This window comes from Benincasa hispida, chromosome 9 (genome assembly GCF_027475165.1).
Source record: "Benincasa hispida cultivar pf3 chromosome 9, pf3_genome.v1.1, whole genome shotgun sequence".
NCBI classification, from domain to species: domain Eukaryota; kingdom Viridiplantae; phylum Streptophyta; class Magnoliopsida; order Cucurbitales; family Cucurbitaceae; genus Benincasa; species Benincasa hispida.
The window spans coordinates 65,629,159-65,651,310 of NC_143486.1; the positions used below are offsets into that span (position 1 = coordinate 65,629,159).

The 22,152-nt window shown below is 33.4% G+C and overlaps 1 pseudogene across 1 annotated transcript; it reads right to left on the bottom strand.

Annotated features, from left to right (window-relative positions):
* Window positions 1-4,991: 4,991 nt before the first annotated feature.
* LOC120085241 (bZIP transcription factor 44 pseudogene) lies at window positions 4,992-6,379 on the bottom strand (annotated as a pseudogene). The gene has a single exon (XR_016531818.1). The product of XR_016531818.1 is annotated as a bZIP transcription factor 44 pseudogene (transcript).
* Window positions 6,380-22,152: the final 15,773 nt, after the last annotated feature.

The window sequence follows — 22,152 nt, forward strand, 5'->3', positions numbered from 1 at the left end:
TTATATTCCAGGATCTTGATGCTCGTTTCAATCCATAAATGGATCGTTTAAGCTTATAGACTTTCTGTTCTTCTCCTTTTTCGATGAATCCTTCTGGTTGAAACATAAAAATACTTGTATCAAGATAGCCATTTAGGAAAGCTATCTTGACATCCATTTTCCATATTTCATAGTCATAATATGTGGCAATGGAAAGAAGTATTCTAATTGACTTTATCATGGCAACAGGAGAAAAATTTTCTTCATAATCAACCCCTTCTCTTTGGGTAAAACCTTTTGCCACGAGTCTGACTTTATAGGTTTGCACCTTGTCAGTTCGGTCTCGTTTCCTCTTGTAGATCCATTTACAACCTTTAGGTGTAATTTCATGTGGTTGATCTACAAGTTCCCAGAGAGAGTTGAAGTACATAGACTCCATTTCAATGTCCATGACTTTTATCCCCTATTCCCTGTCAACATCTTCCATTGCCTTTTTAAAGGTTAATAGATCCTCTAAACCATCATCATGTATGTTAAAACCTCACATCGCTCACGTATGCTCATAAAATCGGGTTAATAACGCTCAATTATTTGCTTATAATCCCCAAGTATGAGGTGTTTTGTAAACTGTCAATTTAAATACCTCCAACCTTAGACAAGATTATAGACCGGTTGAGTTTGTAACCAAATTTTACAAGATAACGACCTATTTCAACTATTAAAATAAGTTGTTATTTGTTAACCTTATGTGAGCATGCATCTTATCTTTGTTATGGATTTTAAATGTCTAATCCGATTTTTATAACAATTATAAAACAATAAACATGTTGATCATCCATAACATTCATCAAGTATTTTGAGATTTAATATAATACTTTATATTAAATACTTGAAACCCTAACATGCATACTATATATTATTGCTCTTTATAACATAATTTCAATGCATGCTACAGGCTTCCTATGGTGGGATTTTAAATCTTCATGGCATACTATATGCACATAAAAAATTTATTTAATTATAACATACATTTACAATGCATTTGTAATTAACACACTGATATGGACCAGTTTTGACATTCCAAGGAAGCAATTAGCCTAAATTATTACAATAATAATTGATTTCACAAGCCGACTCGAACTGGACCTGAACCGCCCGAACCGGATCTCTAAAGCACTAAAACAGGTTGAACTAGCCAAAATGGGGCTGAATCGGACCTCCAAGACTCGAACCAGCCGAACCGGTTCACTTGAATCGTCGATCTGGTTGTGTGCATTTTTTTTAGGCTAGGATGAACAACATTGCAACGTCACATGATTTCTTCACTTTTTTGGACTGTTTAATGAGCAGCGTTGCAACGCTCTAAGGGTTGTGTCACAACACTGATTGGCAGTAGCTTCAAAGTTGAAATTCTGCAGATGACCTCTCTTGCTTCTTTTTTCAATTACAACCTAATTGCAACTTTATTGACTCTAAAAAATTTACAAACTCTTAATCACACATTAAGGCCCATAAACAAATAGCCAATTAAAAAAATTAACATTTAATTGAAGAGAAATTGAATGCCAAAATTAAATTAACCATATCAGCAACCATTTTCATACAACCTATGAAAATCACCCTCCAAGCTAAAATTAATACGAATTAAGTGCTTAAATCATGCTCTGACACCAATTGTCGGGGTTAACATGCAATTAGTAGAAGTAAACAGAATCATTAAACATTCTAATTCATCAATTTTAGTAACTAAGAAAGCATATTCAAGAACTTAAAATAGGGTTGGATGATATACCTTTGAAGACCTTCAATCCACAAAATTCAGCTTCAATTTCCTCAGCAGCAAAGTGTTAACCACCACTTGATCTTCCCTACTATTCTCTAGGGTTTTAGATTGGGTGGTGGAACCCAAAATGAGCTGAAATTTGAGGGAATTTTTTAGGAAATTTCATATTTGAGTGTCAAGACTTAGAGAGAGCCCTTCTCTCTCAAGTTTCTAAATTTGCATGAATTTTCAACAACTGAAGTTCAATTTATTTTTCCCTTCTCCATGCAGCCTTCTTCCATGAGGTAATGACACTCAAACCACTTTGGAGAAGTGGATTTGTGTGGTGTAAGATATAATGGAAGAAATGAGAACAATTTTAAACTTAAATGAATTTTAACATAAAAGTCGATTAAATTTTATTTGAAATCAAATTTTAAATTTTAAAATTAATCACATAAATATTAATTCAAAAATTAATTTTAAATAAATTAATTCTAAATAATTAATTAAATAATTTAATTAATTTAATATCAAATATTAAATTAATAAAACACTGATTCTCAACATGAATCCCTATTCATTAATTTAATATTTAAATCAAATTTAAATATTATCTAATTTTCCAATTCTGTTTAATTCATCAATTAAACGTGTAATTATATCGTATATAATTACCGATTCCTTCAATTTGAGTTTGAACATTTCAAATTCTCTTATCACGATATTCTAAGGTTTTATCCCTCTGTGAGATAATAAGAGGACCTAATGGACCTACAGATCATGAGCTCCAACGATCCGAGATTAACAGCTAAACTCTTTAACCTGAATTAACTAACATTCGTTAACTATTGGGTCACTCCACTAAAGCCCAGTAGTTGCATTCCCCTCACTATAGATATAATTGTGTCTACTCGGTATAACTATAATTAGTAAGTCAACCCTTCACAGGTTGTCTGTAATAACGGTTGGGTCCAAAAAGCTGTTTTACCCCCGAGATTACATCTTATAACTTAAGTCTCATTGATCCTTTAATGAACAATTGGTTTGTGATCCAATCACTAAACCAAGTCCCTTTCGAGCCAATGAGAGAGTAGGGTTCCTTGTTCAAGACCCGAAATCAGCAGCTAAAGGGAACAACCTCTCTATTATCCCTAAAAGTGGGTAGGAGTGAATTTCGTCTTACACCCTCTGTCCCTAGCTATCTACCCGATCTTACCCCTGAAATGGAAAGCTTATTGAGCCGGCGCTGGTGAGTCAACCCTCATCCATGCAAATCTAAGGATAATCCGGAATAAATAGGAGTTCATAGTTAGCTCAGGATTAAGGTCAAGTTACCTAGGTCATCGCTTTGAAATAGTCAGTCTTAAACGGTAAATAGCATTATAAAGTAAGAGTGACTTATTTCTTGGTCTGATCTTATACAAACTCTTTGCATAGGATGCTCCTACTCGCATGTCTCCACATGAATGAATTAGGATCACTTCGTTTATTGCACTTTACACTTTACAATTGTAACATCTACAAAGTGGGTCGTATCCAATAGTGTCCCTAGAATAAGGTACCTAGCCTTATCCATATACTATAGACCATTTTGGCTATTTACTCGAACTTCATCCACTCTTATGTCTCCACATGAAATTTAAATACTCATGTAATAGCTATGGATCTTAGTTTATTGGATTTAGGTTATTTCTAAAAACGAAATGAGCAATTCATGCATCTAATAACAACTTTATTGAATCTAACTTCAATAACATCTATATTGATTGACAGAATAAATTTGTTGTTTACAAACTACGAGTTTTAGGACATAAAACCCAACATTCAGGATTTTATGTTTTAAAATTTTTAGTCTCGATGTTTGAACTTGAAGTTTTAAGTGTTTTTTCTTTTAAACTTTTTAAGAGAATTTTCTATTTTGTTTTATGGTTTTAAGGGTACCTTGTTAAATGGATTTCAGTTATTTAGTTTTAATAAAGTTAATTACTTTATGCTAATAAATTGGTTTTATTAAATTATGAAAAGATGTCAATTTGAATTGTATGCATCCATGTCTATAGTAACAACCTAGTTTAAGTCCTAAGGAGCTCGGTCGTTACATTATCTCTCGAGCAATATTCATTAAATCTCTCTCTAATTTGATTCGTCACATTTGTACTATGTTGAGATTGTTTTATGTCAATTTCTTTTCCTAAAACATATGGTGTATTTGATAGAATTCAGTCGTAGAACACGTTTTGGAATGAATAAGATGTAATCTTTCATTAAAAAATAAATAAATAAAAAAGATTGCTACCATTTTCTTATGAATAGAGAAAAAATATAGTTAGTTTAATAGCAAGATAAATAACCTTTATAAGAGGTGGATATTTTATCTTTTTAGTTTGAAATCTCTTTTCCTCAAAGCCTACTTTAACCATTAAATGAAGAGGTTGTGTCTTTTTTTAGTGTAATAGATGTGAGATATAGAAATTTGAACTATAAACTTCAAAGAAAGTGCATACCAATTATCACTTAAATAAGTTTGTATTTAAAAAGGAAAAGTATTTTTGCATCTATGAACACCTTAAGACCAAATACATTGAACTAGTATAATATAGGCAATACGTACTTAACTATTGCCTAATATTATAAATAACAATTCACAGTGTTGTCTTAAATTTAAAGGTCGTAGTGTACAAACCAATATATAACAAATTCTTTAACTCACTTTTAGATAAAATAATGGGTTATATAGATTCTTGTAGTTTTTGTCTTTTATAGTTTTATAAATAGTGGTTGTAAGAAGAGCATTTACGAATAAAGTGGCTTAGCAAAAGACACAAAGTTTAATTCTATTGTCTTTTTATAAAATAATTTGAATTAAGATCTGGTCAAGTGGCTGATGATCTCCGTAATTAATTTAAACCATAGGTACAAAATCAATAATATTCATAAGATTTTTTTAAAAAAAGAATTTAACACGTAAAATGAAGGATTAAATTTCTAACTTTTTATTGAACATACATATTTTATATCAAGGACAAATTTAAAACTTAAATTATTAATAACAAATCAAAATATCATTCAAATGGCCATATGGTAACCTACAACTCTTTACAAATGGTCGGTTCAAACACCTTTGGATGCATTTGCAATTATTCTAAATAAATTATTAAATTAAATTTCGAATAAAATAATTATATTTTCCTTGCGGCAAGGAAAAGGAGAGAGTAAAAAGAAAAAAAGGAGAGAGAGAGAGAAAATATTTCATTATAGTAATGATAAAAAGATTATATTATATGAATATATAATAACAAGAGGGGCCCTTTAAAACGCATAAAAAGCCCCATTACATCATACTGAAAAAGACCCATTGCCCAATCAAAACAAAATCCAAGAAACCAGTTTACACCTTTTTTTTTTTGGTTGCTTTTCCCAAACTTTGAAAATATTTTCTTCAATGATATTGATTTCCTTTTACCTACCCAACCCCCCCAAAATTAAAACTAATATATTAATATTTTACACTTGAAATTTTCCGAGGATTAACCAATCTAATCTCATCAACACAAAAGCATAAAAGAGATTAGATTTAAGATTAAAAGCCTCACTTAAATGAATCAGTAATGAAGCAGGTGATGATGAGCAGAAGCCATAATGGGTTGTTGTTGTTGATGTTGAGTGAGGAAGAAGGAGTTGATGAACAATGGGTTAAGATCAAAATCATCAAAGTTGTCACAAAAGTTTTGAAGAAAATTATTTTGTTGTTGTTGTTCATCATCATCATTGTTGTTGATATGAGATAAGATCTGGTTTAAGGACTCTAATCTATGAGTAAGTTCCAGAATCTGAGCTTTCAAAACAGAGTTCTCTGCTTCAATGTTGAGAAAGAGTTGAGTTGTGAGATGAATTCTTGAAATCATTTGATTTTTGTTATCTCTGAGCTGACTTACTTGCGCCATTAATCCATCCAAGTGCTGCTGTTTTCGCATCCTCGATCTCCTCGCCGATTCCCTATTCGATTGCATTCTTTTTCTTTTTCTTTGGTCCATCAATTGCTTCAGCTCTGCTTCAGAACCAGAGCTCTGATTCTGAAGCACAACCTGATCAGATAATGAACCTGAAGAATTCCCACTAGAACAATCCATAATCATAAAGAAAAAAAAAACAACACTATAATTACTATTTTATATATATATATATATATATAGAGAGAGAGAGAGAGAGAGAGATTTATGTATTTACAGTTGATAAGAAAACCCCAGAAGCTAAATTCAGGGGAATTTGATTTTGATTTTGAGTTTTGGGAATATAAAGGAAGAGCGTAAAATTAATGATATACTAAAATGGGAATGCGAGGGAAATGGTTCATGAGAAGACGTAGAACCAGTGGAGGAATACGACGGAGAAAGATTGAACTAAATGGGTACGGCGGCGGAGGGAAGAGCTTATGATGAAACCGGAACGGAGGATTTCACTGAGAACCGGAGACATCAATCTCAAGCGTTAAAGATAAGGTTTCCAGCATCTATATATTAATGGAACGAAATCGGAGATGTTGTGGACGGCGGAGAGAGAGAAAAGAAGGCGGCGGAGGAGAGGGAGAGAGGGCGGAGAGATGGGGGGGGGGAGGAGAGAGAAGGGAGAAGGGAAGGGAATTTGAAAGTGGCGAAGAGGCAATATATAGAAAAAGAAAGGGGTGAAAAAGAGAAAAAGGGGGAAAATGAAGGGTGGAAATGAAAAGAGGAAAGTAAAAGAGGGGCATTGGAATGGGAATCAAAGTGAAGATGGGGAGGGTGGTGATTGAGCGTGTGTGGTGCAGATGGATTATTCACAACCGTCCAATTCCAGCTGGGGAGCAGTATATTAATATTGTAGAGTAGCGCTACCCAAATTTTTATAGTACGTAAAAAACTTCATATTATCTCACTCTCTATTGCTTGGTGGTACGTCAAAATGTGTTTTTAGTTTATCAAATATGTTACCGCAATATCATTTGTTGATTTTGTTAGAGTGTCATGTACGGTCATACAACCTTTGGATCTGAGTCAAAGAGAGAAAGTTTGTGTAGAAATGAGGAGACCCAAACTTAAGGAGTATCTGAATTAGTTAAAACTTAAGAGTAAGTTTACGTGAATTGTTGGAGATGGAGTCTATCAACTAAGTTCATTATTGTAATCGCTTAACTCTTTATCTAGTGAAGTTTCTCTCCACCGAGCATATTGCTGCCAGAGTATGTAGTTTTGCATTGAACTAGATTACTTAGCCTCTATGCTTTTCTATCTCTACCCTCATTGTTCAACATTAAGATATTTGTTTTATATGTCATATTTTTATTACAACATCGTGCTTGACTTTGTGTACTCTATGTTAGATTCACTTTATAATTTCAGAACCTACAACACTAAAGAGGACATAAGTCTCTCAATCACAATCCTTTCGGAACATTGATCAAACTAAAAAAAATTGTTTAGTTGCTAGTTATAATTAAAAATATTTATTTATTTAATCAACAACTATAAGGTTAGTGGTCAAATAACCAACATTTAAGTATACATATGTATTATCTATTGTACTATGTTTAAATTTTGTTCGTTTACTTTGTTAATTGGTTACTTATCAATAAATTGAGATATGAATTTGAAACAAGAAAATAAATCGATATAAAGAATAATGCCTTTTTAGAATTTGGAGTATAATTTATAATAAGAAGAAATACACTTTTAGTAAGTGAGCTTGATTTTAATGTATTTGAGTCTTTAAATTTTCAAACTCAACAAGTCAGCATATTTATGATAACTTTGTTTTTGGATTCTAATGTTATATTAACTTTTTGTTAGATAAGACTGATTCGACATCTTTTCTAATTGTTTTTAAGATGACATGGTTAAAATATAATAATATTATATTTGAAGTGGTTGATATGATAAAAAAAAAATACATTACTAATGTATTTTAAAATAAAAATTAGAAAGAATTATAAAATAGTAGTATTTTATAAAAAATCGACATTCCTCAACTTTTTTCAATGTAGAATTCTCAACGTTGTTGGTCATCTCTCACATTCTTCATCCCATATTCATGGCCGTGGCTGCCGGTCTCATCCTCTCCGTCGTCGTCTGCCACCTTATTCACATTCTCCTTTCTCTCCTTTCTTTCTTTCTCAAATATTCAAGTATGAGGAAGGGAACCTTTTCAATTACGAAAGGGAAGAATGGAAGGAGAAGTGGAAATAAACGAATGAGAAGGGGAAAAAACGACAAGGAACAATTTGATGCGATGAACAAGGTAGGTGGAGGGAGAAAGAAGATGGAGAGGGGAAGGAACATTAAGGAAAAAAAAAAGAAAAAAAAGAGTTGTATTTGTTAATTAATAATAAAACTAATTTATCACACCAACTTCTTATAAATAAGAAATTATTATATTTTAGTCACGTCAGCTTAAAAAACAATTAAAAAAATAATCGAATCAGTCCTATATAATAGAAAATTATTATAAAGACAAAACAAAAAGGAAAAAAAAAATGTTAGCGGTAGTGATAAAAAAAATGAGATGATCTGAAATTTCACTGGTTAAAAGGTTGAATTTGAAGACTAAGAAATTCAAATATAACCATAGTTTAAAATTTCGCTTCGAAATTTCGATTTTTCTTATTCAAAATTTTGATGGAAATTTCAATAATTTTGATAGAAATTTTGATTTCTTTTTAGCAATTAGACTCAAAAGAATATTTTAAAATTTATAGACTTATCTTAATTATACGAATGGTATAGTTTCACACATGAATATATAATTCTATCACAAAATTAAATTGATGTATGTTTTATTTTTATCATAAAAAACTTTCATTTTCAAAACCAAAATTGTGAAAAATAATAACATATATTTATTTTTAATTTCATTCAAACATTATCCACTGATTTTCACATCACTTCACTTCAAAATTAGATTGATGTAGGTTTTATTTATTTATTTTTTTATCATCTAAAGCTTTCATTTTTAAGAAATCAAAATTGATAAAAATAATATGTATTTATTTTTAATTTTATTCAAACCTTTTTCTATTGAATTTTTACATTATTTAACCTTAAAATTGAATTGACGTGAGTTTTGTTATTTTTACCGTCTAAAGTTTTCATTTAAAAAAAAAAACTTAGAAAAAAAAACTCTATAAATTTCGGTCTCTGTCACCTCTTTTAACCCTATCATTTTCGTGCCGCGTTTCAGTTTTCACCGACACCGAGAAGCCCGAAAACTTTACACCCGGAAGACTGACTGCACCTTAGTTGCGAAGCCGACACGTCGCACCCAAAAAGCTGAACGACGGCAAGGGCAAATATATTAATGCCATTATGACTACGTTTGAAGAGTAATATCGTCTTTTACTAATGCTCAGTTTGTCCTTAAAGTTAGTCCGCCTCACCTCGACCAATAACATTCCACAACTTCTATTTTGGGGTTGTTTCTGAAAATAATGAAACTCTTGGCCACTAAAACTTAAAACTAAATTATTTCGCAATTGTCCAAATCTTCCACAATTAACATGAAATACATTTGCCGACCAATATCTAAATCGGGGACGTCCATATAAACTTCTAGAATATATATAAACATTTTAGGGCTTGGTAAACAAATAAAAATCATGCTATTACATTAAATTCACGTTAGCGACATTTTGCTGTTCATTTTATATTAAAACCATATTATTATAAACATTATTTTTTTACAATAGAACATAGATATTGATTCACCTCTTACAGTAAAGAGAAATCATTTGATTTGCAAAAATATTTATGTAATTGTCAATGAAAATTTGAAACATCTACTTTGAAGAATGAATGAATAAATAAAATATCATCAAGTTTTTTTTAAGTGTACGACACTCATTACCCGTTGTGAGAACAAAAACGAGAACTTTCACATTTTTATTTGTTTAACTAAAAACATTTTTTTTTATTAATTAGGAGTTTGGAATTCCACTTCTAACACAAAATTTCAAGTTACAATGGTTTTTTTGATAAATTATAATTTTAGTCACGTCTTTTGTAAATTCACTTATTGCATTTAAAAATGTAGATTTTACTGTAATTAATTCATATCAACCTATAATTAGGAGAGACATAATATATAATTGTCGAAAAAGCAGCTTGTAACCCTAGGGGCATTTTAGTAATTATGTGTATCATAGGGCTTCCCACTAGTCTATTTATTTGGCCTATTCTCTTGTACTTTGGGTATCAGAATTAATAATAAAAATCAGTGTCTATTGTGGTTTTTCTCCCTGTACTAGAGTTTCCACGTAACTGTGTTGTTATTCTCTTCCCTACTCTTTTATTTTTGACATGGTATCAGAGCCCATAAAGCCCAAACGGGTGATGTCGATCCAATAAGAAGAAATTGTGATTCGATCAAGATTGGTGAACCCAAAAGAGGCACCATCTTGAGGGGGTATGTTGAGAATCCCACAATAGAAAAACCAAGGGGACTCACACTCTTTATAGGATAGATGGGTTACTCCTCTCATTGTCAATTGGTTTTGAGATGAAACCCCATACTATCTAACATGGTATCAACCATTATGGAAGAGAACCATCCACAGTCGCCTTCAGCTGGTGGATCTTCGAGTTTTGATATGAAAACTGCTACTTATCGGAATTAATTTCTGTCGTCCAGTTGCAGTCAACAGAAAGCTGCCATCAATGGGAGCCGCACATGGACAGATATGAAGAATACACAAATAGAGCCGATCTACCTCATCTCACGCCACCGTTAACTGATCCCTCAGGTACGGCCGCAGTAACCCCTCAGACCCATCGCGAGGCGGACCAGATCTAGCTCCGATCGAGGATGTCCGCATCCGCAGTAACCCTTCGGCAGACAAAGTTTCTTCCGATTGATGAACAGGGTGGGCTTCCGATCGCATCTAGGGCTTCGACTTCGACCTGCAAAAACTCAACTGTGTCAGCGTACCCTAGGGTTTTCGCGTCAGATCCGGCGAACCCACTCGTCCGACAAAGAGAACAGGACCTCTCCGATTCTGCCCTAGGCGCATTCGACCAACAACAGGCCGACAACCGCCTCCAGCCGTCGATTTCCTTCTAACCGGTTGTGGCTCGACCCAATACCCAGATGAAAGCCCGGTAAATTCTTTTCCTATTTTACCTACTACAAATATCCTGCCTGTGTTTCCCTCAGTTGACAATACAACCAGCCTGAGTACGGTTGGAATCAGTACCATCGCCCAGTCAGGCAATATACAGTCTTTTGGTCTTATTAGTGTGAACGGTAAAAAAACCTTGGATTGTTGACTCAAGGGCGACAGATCATCTTACTGGTACCTCTGATCAGTTTCTCTCATATTATCCAAGTGCTAGTAACGAACGAATTAGGATTGCAGATGGGTCGTTCGCACATGTTGTAGGAAAAGGGGATTTATCTCCGTTTGAGGGTTTGGTTTTGTGGGACGTTTTGCATGTTCCTAAAATTTCATATAATTTGTTATCCATCAGTAAGATTACAAGAGATTTGAATTGTCAGGCAGTTTTTTCACCCGACTCTGTTTTATTTCAGGATCTAAGCTCGGGGACGACGATTGGCACTGCCCGGCACGATGGGGGACTCTACTTCCTAACTGATGATGTTTCCTCTAGGAATGATTATAGGACTAGCTTTGCCTCCTTAAATTTTTCTACCTCTAAGAATGATTTTCTGTTATGGCATTACCACTTAGGGCATCCGAACTTTCAGTACATGAAACACTTATTTCCGTATTTATTTCGCAATATTAATGTGTCTTCTTTAAAGTGTGAAGTGTGTATTCGTGCCAAACAGAGTCGTGTCTCATTTCACTCCCAGCCCTATAAACCATCCAAACCCTTCACCTTAGTCCATAGTGATGTTTGGGGTCCCTCACCAACCACAACCTCCACAGGAAACGCTGGTTTGTCACTTTTATAGACGACCACACTCGGCTTACTTGGGTCTTTCTTCTCACTGATAAGTCTGATGTGTTATTTATATTCCAGCAATTTTATGCCACTGTGGAAACCCAGTTTAATGCCAGGATTGGTATTTTGAGAAGTGACAATGGGCGGGAATTTTTTAACGCTTCCTTCCAGGAGTTTCTTACTTCCAAAGGGATTATCCATCAGAGTTTGTGTGCCTACACTCCCCAACAAAATGGGGTAGTAGAGAGGAAAAATCGTCATTTGGTGGAAGTTGCTAGGTCCTTAATGCTATCCACATCACTCCCGTCTTACCTATAGGGTGATGCCATCCTTACTGCTGCTCACTTAATCAACTGAATGCCTTCCCGGGTCCTCAATTTTCAAAACCTCTTAGACTGTTTAAAAGAGTCATACCCTACGACTCGATTAGTCTCTGATGTACCATTTCGAGTTTTTGTTTATGTTGCCTTTGTTCTCTCCCATGGTCCAAATCGTACAAAATTTACCCCCCATGCTCAAAAGTGCATCTTTGTTGGGTATCCACTCCATCAGCGCGGGTATAAATATTACCACCCATCCTCTTGCAAATATTTTGTTTCCATGGATATCACCTTCCTTGAGGATCAGCCCTTCTTCCATGTTAGCCATCTTCAGGGGGAGACCTTTAGTGAAGAGACTAACTGGTCCACATATACAATTCCCTTGGAGTCTGCCCCTATTCCCGAACATGTTGGTCCTATCCTTCCTACCAATCAAGTCCCATGGATAACATATTATAGGAAAAATCTCAGGAAGGAAATAGCGTCACCTGTTGTATCTCCGGCTCCGGTTCATGAGTCAAACCCGACATCAGGTACATGTATTCCTGAAATTAATGAGATTGATACTTGTACTAACGAGTGCAAAGAGGAAAAATGAGGGAAAGGTGCTGATAGCACCACTATAGCAGATGGGAAGACGACAGTGAATGACGATTCAGACACAGCTCTAGAAAATGTGAGTGATACTAAAGATAATGATGAAAAAGGTGTGATTTCTAAAGATGAGAAACAGAAAGATGAAACTAGTGATCACAATGGAAATTCTGACAATTTGAAGGAATATGATGCTTCTCTTGATCTTCCAATAGCCCTGAGGAAAGGTATTCAGTCATATACAAGGTACCCCATGCATAGTTACATGACATATAGTAACCTGTCATCAGAATTTAGGGCCTTTACCATTAGTTTAGATGTAGGGGTGATACCGAGTAACATATAGGAAGCAATGAGAACTGAAGTTTGGAAAGCTGCTGTTAGATGAGAGCTCTAGAGAAAAATGGAACGTGGGATCAGGTGATCCTACCTAAAGGGCACAAGACGGTTGGGTGCAAATGGGTTTTCACTATAAAGTACAAGTCAGATGGGACTGTTGATCGGTACAAAGCTAGGTTAGTTGCCAAAGGGTTTACTCGAACCTTTGGGGTAGATTACTCTGAGACATTCTCTCCCGTAGCTAAACTCAATACTATCCGAGTATTGCTATCAGTTGCAGTTAATAAAGATTGGCCCTTGTATCAACTGGATATAAAGAATGACTTTCTCAATGAAGAACTTAAGGAGGAAGTCTACATGAATCCTCCTCCCGAATTTGAAGATCAGTTCAAACAGCGAGTTTGTTGGCTGAGAAAGTCGCTATATGGGTTGAAACAGTCTCCGAGAGCCTGGTTTGACAGATTTGCCACCTTTGTCAAAGGACAAGGGTATACCCAAGGGCACTCAGATCATACACTTTTTACAAAGAATTCAACTTCAGGGAAGGTAGCAGTTCTCATTATGTACGTTGACGATATTGTGCTCTCCGGTAATGATGATGTTGAAATTGTGAAACTCAAAGCAAAGATGGCCAAAGAGTTTGAAATTAAAGACCTTGGGAAGTTAAGATACTTTCTCGGAATGGAAGTAGCTCGGTCTAGGGACGGAATCTCAGTGTCCCGACGAAAATACACGATTGGTCTTCTAACAAAAATGGGAATGACTGGGTGCAAACCTACTGACACCCCAGTTGAATATAATTCAAAGCTCAGCAATACTAGTAACAATGTTCTGGTCAATAAAGAAAGGTATCAGCGGTTAGTTGGAAAATTGATATACTTATCTCATACGAGACTTGATATTTCGTCAAGGAAAGACTTGATATTTCAGCATGACAAAACAAAATACGTTGAGATCGACCGACACTTCGTCAAGGAAAGACTTGACAATGGAAGTATATGCATTCCTTATGTTCCCTCAAATCAGCAAATTGCAGATGTGCTCACAAAAGGATTACTGAGACAAAGCTTTGATTACTGTGCCAGCAAGTTGGGTCTTAATGATATTTACGTCCCAACTTGAGGGGGAGTGTCGAAAAAAGTAGCTTGTAACCCTAGGGGCATTTTAGTAATTATGTGTACCCTAAGGCTTCCCACTAGTCTATTTATTTGGCATATTCTCTTGTATTTTGGGTATCAGAATTAATAATAAAAATCAGTGTCTATCGTGGTTTTTCTTCTTGTACTAGGGTTTCCACGTAACTGTATTGTTATTCTCTTCCCTACTCTTTTATTTTTGACAATAATCAAAGACCACAACTCATAAAAAGAAACAATAATAGATATCTGTACATAAAGCCTTTTCTTGACGTCTTTGGGATTACATGTTTAGACCCTTAAGGATGTTAAAAAGAAAAACAAAATAAGTAATGGTAAGTAATTAATTAATGTCGTGGGCAACTTAAAATGGGATCAAATTATAGTGGGGGAAATAAAAAAGGAAAAAAGAAAAAAAGAAAAAGGAATGTGTAAAATGACTACTTTTTGTGCCTTGGTGCAGTAACCTAGAGTTTTAAAAGCCATAATTCAATAAAGGAAAAAAAAAACAAAAAACAAAGGAAAGTAAAAGCGTGGGGCAACATCATAACTTTGGAACCTTTCAAAGACTTTGGGAAGAGAGAGGAAGAAACTGAGAAACCTAATATATAAACATCATATAACAATATCATCGGGACAAGGTTGACATCTTTCATGTCTTTTATTCCGATGGAAGACCAAATTCTTTTTACTTTATTACTCCATTATTTATTATTTTATTTCCTCTCACTCACTTGCAACATAAGAACCATCTAAAAAAATATATAAAGTATCGATATTATGAGTATAGTTCAACTAACGTATAATATGTTAGGAATTTTAAGTCGGTAGTCTACCACTGTACCAAAAGTATGAAAATAAGGAATTAATTTTCCTTTCCAACACAAAATAACAATAAAGTTTCTTTTATGTGTTTAAATCTTGGGTGGATTTACATATTTTATTTTAATCGATGGTACATTATATTGTTCTTGAAATGTATTTAAATAGAAAAAAAAAACTATTTTAGTCCAAAAACTAATGCATATATCTAATCATAGTAGGTTAGATTTTTTAAGTTAGATGAAACAATAGGTTATATATGTTGAGTATCAAAATGGATAATTTTTATTACTATTAAATAATATTGAGCAAGTAAAAGAGAGAGGCTTCCTAAAAATAAATAAATAAATAAAAATAAAAGAGAGAGATTAAGACTGAAGTAGGTGTATATACACACTCATACTCAAAATTTAAAAAAAGACTATAACCCTATATATTTTTAGGGAATGTTTAAGAACGAGAATATAATATTTAAAATTTTCAAAAAGTACTTAAATGAACCCTTCAATATCGTAGGAAAGGGTAATGATTAAGTATAATCCATGCATCTTTTTTTGAAAAATTTCACGAAATGACCCGAAATCCAAAAACTTTTCTACCAATGACCTTTTTCTAAAAACTTTTCTACCACTGACCTTTTTTCTAAAAAATTTTCTACCACCGACCTTTTTCCCATGCAAAATTCAAAATTATCCTCAATTTTTAAAAAGCCTTCAGATCGCACGGTGAACGCATTTCTACGAATACTTTAAGCGAGCATTTAGATATTACTAAGCAATCGGAGAGAATACTAAGCGATCGTTTACTATCCACTATAGTTTTTATTAAACAATCGTGTAGAGAATACTAAGCGATCGTTTAGCTATCCACTATAGTTTTTATTAAACGATCATGTAGAGAATACTAAGTGATCGTTTAGTTAATACTAAGCGATCGTTCAGCTAACTGTTATGCGATCGTTTAGATATCCATTACGCGATCGTGTACGGATTTATAAAGCGATCGTTTGGCTAATACTAAGCGATCGCTTAGGTTTTGTTATGCGATCGTTTAGAAAATATTAAGTGATCATTTAGGTCTTGCTAAACGATCGTTTAGATAATACTAAGCAATCATTTATCTAACTGTTACGCGATCGGTTAGATATCCATTACGCGATCGTGTACTAATTTATAAAGCGATCGTTTGGCTAATACTAAGCGATCGCTTAGGTTTTGTTATGCAATCGTTTAAATAATACTAAGCGATCGTTTAGTTAACTGTTACGCGATTGTTTAGTTTCTGTTTAGATAAATTTGTGCTAAATTTATATAATACAATTAGTGTTGTACATTTAACTAAGCAAATAAATAACTAAGTGATCGTTTAGATAAATTTGTGCTAAAATTACATATTGTACAGTACAATTGGTGTTGTACATAATATAATTGGTGCTAAAATTACATATTGTATAGTGTAAATTTGTACAGAATATAATTGGTGCTAAAATTACATTTTGTATAGTGTAAATTTGTACAGAATAATTGGTGTTGTATAGGATATAATTGGTGCTAAAGTTACATAATGTATAGTGTAAATTTGTATAGAATAATTGGTATTGTACAGAATAAAATTATACTCTTGACTGTGTTCGACTGGGAAGATTGGTTCGGCGTAAGCAGCAAGCACACACTCAACTGTAAATCACTTTGCACATAATGTTTGAACATTAATGTTTCTCAGTGTTGTTGCAGATATTGCATGGGAGCATGGGATATCGAGGCAATTAAACTTCATACACGTACATGTTCGTGAACGAAGATCAACCAACCCCCCTCCCCCTCAAATATCCATTATCCACATTAATTATATGCATATCCACCGAAGAAACATGATATATTCTAGACATCAATTCTGATTCCTTAAAAATACTCTTTACGTAATCAAGTACAATGTTTGTGCATGTCATTGCGTGTGTACGTTGAATATAGAACCAACCTTGTAGCCACTCGCATATATGCTCTAATAGCTTTGTTATTGGTAGTTCTCGGGCATCTTTTAACACTCCATTGAGGCATTCTACTATATTTGTCGTCATCTTGTCATACCTACAATTGACTTGATAAACCCTTGCCTACCGGTGTAATCCAACCTCCTCAAGATAGGCTGTCACACCAAGATATTGATGGAGCTTAGCCCAATACATCTAAAATTCAAACATTCTATATGCTTTTGCCGGTAGGTTGAAAAGTGGGATTATGTCCTTATTCTTAAATTTTTTCACCAAATTGTTCCGAATATGGTATATACACAGGGCATAAAATGCATCAGGGAATATCCTTGCAATCGCCTTTGCAAATGAGATGTGACGATCTGATATAATCACTAGATTGGGAACGTCTTCTATTGAAGCCTTCAAATGAGTCATGAACCAAGTCCATGATGCATCGTTCTCACCATCTACAATACTGAAGGTGATAGGATATATGTTGTTATTTCCATCAATACACGTTGCAATTAACAACATACCTTTGTATTTCTCATGCAAATGGGTCCCATCAACAACGATTACTGGGCGGATGCAGTTTAGAAAACCCCTGATACACGAACCAAGTGCCATGAAGATGTACTTAAAGTATTGTTTGTCTTCTACTTCAACCAAATATGGTACCTGGATTTGGAAGCTTAAGTGCCTTGTCGTATGCCCTAACAACAACATATGATCCTTTTGGCGACCCTCGTGCATACACCAATCCGTACTCTCTAGTGTGATAAGCTCGTCTGTAGGTAATGTTCACTCCATATTCTCGTCGGACGTCCTTAATTATATCTCTTGGTCGGTAGGTTCAGCCAACTTGTTCGTATTTGGACTTCATTAAGTATCCAATAACCCAACTTTTTGCTTGTCAATGATTACTAGATCTCATTTCAAGAGAACATGTATATTCGCTGGGATATTTGATCACTTTGAAAGAATCACTTTCTTTCAATTTTTTGGCACGGACCCTCCACTTGCATTCCTCCACCGAACACCGGACAGTTAGCAAGCTCTTCGTTAACCTTTTTACGCAGTAGTCAAAGTTATTTCTTATTTCAAGCATCGATAATTTAACTGACAAGTCATATTTCAAAAAGAAAATTTGACCGACCTTTATATCCTCGTCATTCAAACAGCCATGAGGTATTGTGACGAGGTTGTCATACGATGGGCCCTTTGATGGTCTGGGTATATCAACAAATGGTTCGGTTGGAATGGTGGAATGTATTAGAACCGAAGGCATCACAACCGGTGGAATGGGAGCAGGTGGGGTTGGAACATGGATGTTAGGTGTTGAAGAAGTTTGTCCATATCCATGTTTAGTATTGAATTGTGAAGTACATCTAGGTTCACTGTTCCGACCAAACCAAGCTTCACTTCGGTCATCCCCCAAGTTACATGGCTCAATATGGTCATCAATTGAAGACATGATATGAATTGGATTGAGTTGATCGGTTGGATTGCAATGTTGGTGTACTCCATGACTCTTAGCAGGTGTAACTGATACAAATAATATCATCCGGGATGCCTCACTGCCTTCTAAAAAAGCTAAGATCTTCATCGTCAACTATGTCAATTTGGGGAGTCGGGACCAACAAATTGTAGCAACATTTGATGTGTATATCAAACATATTCGGATCGATATTTAGTCATTGGTGTATCATACTCACTAATTCACTGACTATTATATCATTTCTAACATTCAGACCTTTCCTATGACCACCAACATAATTTCTTCTGGACTCATCCCAATCCCCACCAAATCGTACAAAGATGCGAAGTAGCGTCATTGATCTACAATTGGATAAACAAATCATTGATAAGTGAACAATCATGTATAAATTACTAAGCGATCGTGTATAAATTACTACACGATCGTTTATAATTTACTGAACGATCGCATAGTTTATTATAAACGATCGCTTAGTAATATATGCAATGAATATAATTTACTAAACGATCGCATAGTAATTTATTAAACGATCGCATAGTAATTTATTAAACAATTGTATAGTAAATTACTAAATGATCGCATAGTAAATTACTAAACGATCGTTTATAATTTACTAAACGGTCGCATAGTAAATTACTAAACGATCGTTCTAATTTACTAAACGATGGTATATAATTACTACTTATTGCATATATTAGTAAACGATCGTTTATAATTTACTAAAAAATCATGTATAAATTACTACACGATCGTTTATAATTTACTAAACGACACTTATTATAAAAGCGATCTGAGAGAAGAAATCGTAATGAAAGGCTGAAGAAACCGTTGAAGGAAGAAGAAATGTGACAGAATCCGATGATGAAAGCTACGAGAGAAAGCTACCAGAGAATCCGAAGGGCTGAGGAAATTTGAGAGAAAGCTACAAGATGAGAGAGACGTTCGACGACAGAAAGTGAATAATGAGAGAGACGTTCCATTCTCTTCAGAATATTAGTTGGGAATAAATGTTTTGGTGGAATGTTGTTGGTGTGTTGAATGCACATTGAATGAAGAGTTGAGGAAATTGTAGAAGGAAGAAGAAATGTGGCCGTTTGAAGGCTTTTTAAAAACTATGGGTAATTTTGATATTTCGTATAGGGAAAAAATCAGTGGTAGAAAAGTTTTTAGAAAAAGGTCATTAGTAGAAAAGTTTTTGGGTTTTGGGTGATTTTGTGAAATTTTCCCTCTTTTTTTATACATAGTAGAAAATAAAATAAAAATAAATTGATTTATCTTTTTTTTGCAAATGACATATTTTTATTGGATGTTGTTTGAGCTAGACAATAAATGGATGTAGCTCAAACTACACCCAATTTTTCTCCATATGAAAAGTAAATTAGAATGAGTAGTACTAGGTTGTACCAATTTCTATGTATCTTCTCTTTAATCAAAATAAATAAATAAAAAAAATGGTAGTTAGGAAGTATTTTTTAATTGAAAAAATTTCGGTGCAATTCAGTCCTACTATATCCAATTAAATATTATCATATGATAATTTATTTTTTAAAAATAAATTATTAAAAAAATATTTTTTTAAAGTATGAGTAGAGAAATGGAGAACATGAGACTGTATTACTCTTTTCAATTAAAAGTATCTAATTTAAAATTTTAGTTTTAATTAATTATAATTGTCAAACTTCCAAGTAGGGATATCCTCCATATCCTTCATTATACACAAGAAAAGCCTAAAAAGATGAAAGGGGGAAAAAGGATTGCAATATCTTTCACCATTAATTTACCAACTTGCACTCTCCTCCATCAAACTTTTGTCTCTTTGGTGCCTCTTAGCAACACATGGGTCCTTAGCTTAAAGTTTGATAGACAATAAACATGTACTAGACTCTCTCTTATTGATCTACTTTTGGACAGAGAAAAGAGAGATATTAAAATCAGTAAGTCTTGATATAGTGAGATGTGGATGAACAGGATTGTTGCATTATAATCTTTAACTTTAAAAGGTAAAAGAAAAAACCATATATATCTTTCTTGATTTAGATACAATTCAAGTGGTACATAATTTTTTTAAAAAAAAAATACATTAAGGGTTTTACATATTTCTACATACATTTAATATAGGTTTCCAAAAAACACAAAGTTTTGCTCAATTATTTCAATGGGATAGTGAAAGTTTAGGTGGTGGTTGCAAGGTTTTCTTAAATTTTTGAAATAGTGCAAAAACATCCCACAAAAGAGTAGTATTCCCCACTATCTAAAATCAGCACATATATATGTGGGTAAGAAATATGCATTTCTTGTATAAAAAGCTAAAAAGATAGTGCAAGAGGACAAGGCAAAGGGACAGGGGCATTAAAAGTTATTTTTCATCTTGGGTCACTGAGGCAACCTTAATTGAGTCTCCAATGCCCTAAAGAACTGGACAAATCTCCATAGCTAGGCCACTCCTTTCTCTTTATAAAAGTGGTGTATTTTCTAGCTTTATAAGGGTTAGGCCACTAGATAATACAAGTTGAAATGCCTTTTACTTATAATAAGGTTTCCTAGATAATGTGAACGGATATAAAATCGATAAATAAAGATAAGTAGAAAAACGTAAATAGTAAAGAATCAATGCAAAAATTGATGTGATTTACTAATTGTGTGTTGATACGTCCACGGACAAAAGAAGAGCAATTTATTATTAGAGAGGAATTCAAATTGCATATCAAGACCATCTCTGGAGTTAAATATATATATATATATATATATAGAGCACACTTCTCCAAACTTTAAGATCAAAATTGTAAATAACATAAATATGACATACAAATGCAACTTAGGTTTCAGAGGCGTCCATAAACCCCATATTCTAATCGGAACAAATTAACAAAAGATGAAAATAATCTTGATTTTTTTTAAAAAAATCAATCGTATAATCTGAACTTAATTTGATAATGAAAGGAATCCGTACATAGCTCAATTGATAAAAGGTTAGTGATGGTGTGATATCCCACTCAACCATTGTCAAGCTAAAAAGAACAAATTATGAAAACGACAAAAAGACAGACAGGAGGCGAATTCGCTGTGATAAAAGCTTAGTATAAAAGTATAAGGCAACCAACCAGTGAAATACAAAACTATAGAATAAATATATATGGTAATAGAGAACGCTGACCCTAATTAATAATAATTAAAAAGAAAAAAAGACTTTTAAAAAGTAAAAAAAGAAAGTTACCACAAGGTATATGTTTTCTTCAAATAAAACAAGAGAACCACCTAAAACGTTTTGTTTTTCATCAAAAATAGAAAACAAGCACTGATAAATGAAAAAGGGAAGAAAATTGAAGAAGAGGTAACAATAACTGTATACTCCTAAAAAGTAATCAGAAAAAAGAGGGGGAAATATCCTTTCCGTTCTCGATTTTAATTCGAGTCTAAAATTTTTTTAAATTTCAAAATATTACATTTTACTTTTATTTTAATTTGATCAATAAAAAATTAAATTGTTATATTTTTATCCTGAAATTTTTAGTTTAAATAGTTATTAACATCAATGATAAAAAAGAGAGTATTCAGTGAAAAATTAAGATGAAAAGTATAAATTTTAAATGTCTAAATACCAAATAGAAATTAAATTCAAAACTCAAGGATAAAATATCAACATTTTAAAATTGAAGGACTAAGTGAAAACTGATCATAAATTCAATAACCAAAAAGTATTTTTTTTTTAAAAAAAAATGATAATAAATGATAGCTTTATCCTAGCAAAGAAAAATGGTTGGAGGAGACTAAAGTGATGTGGGGTAAGAGATTTATATA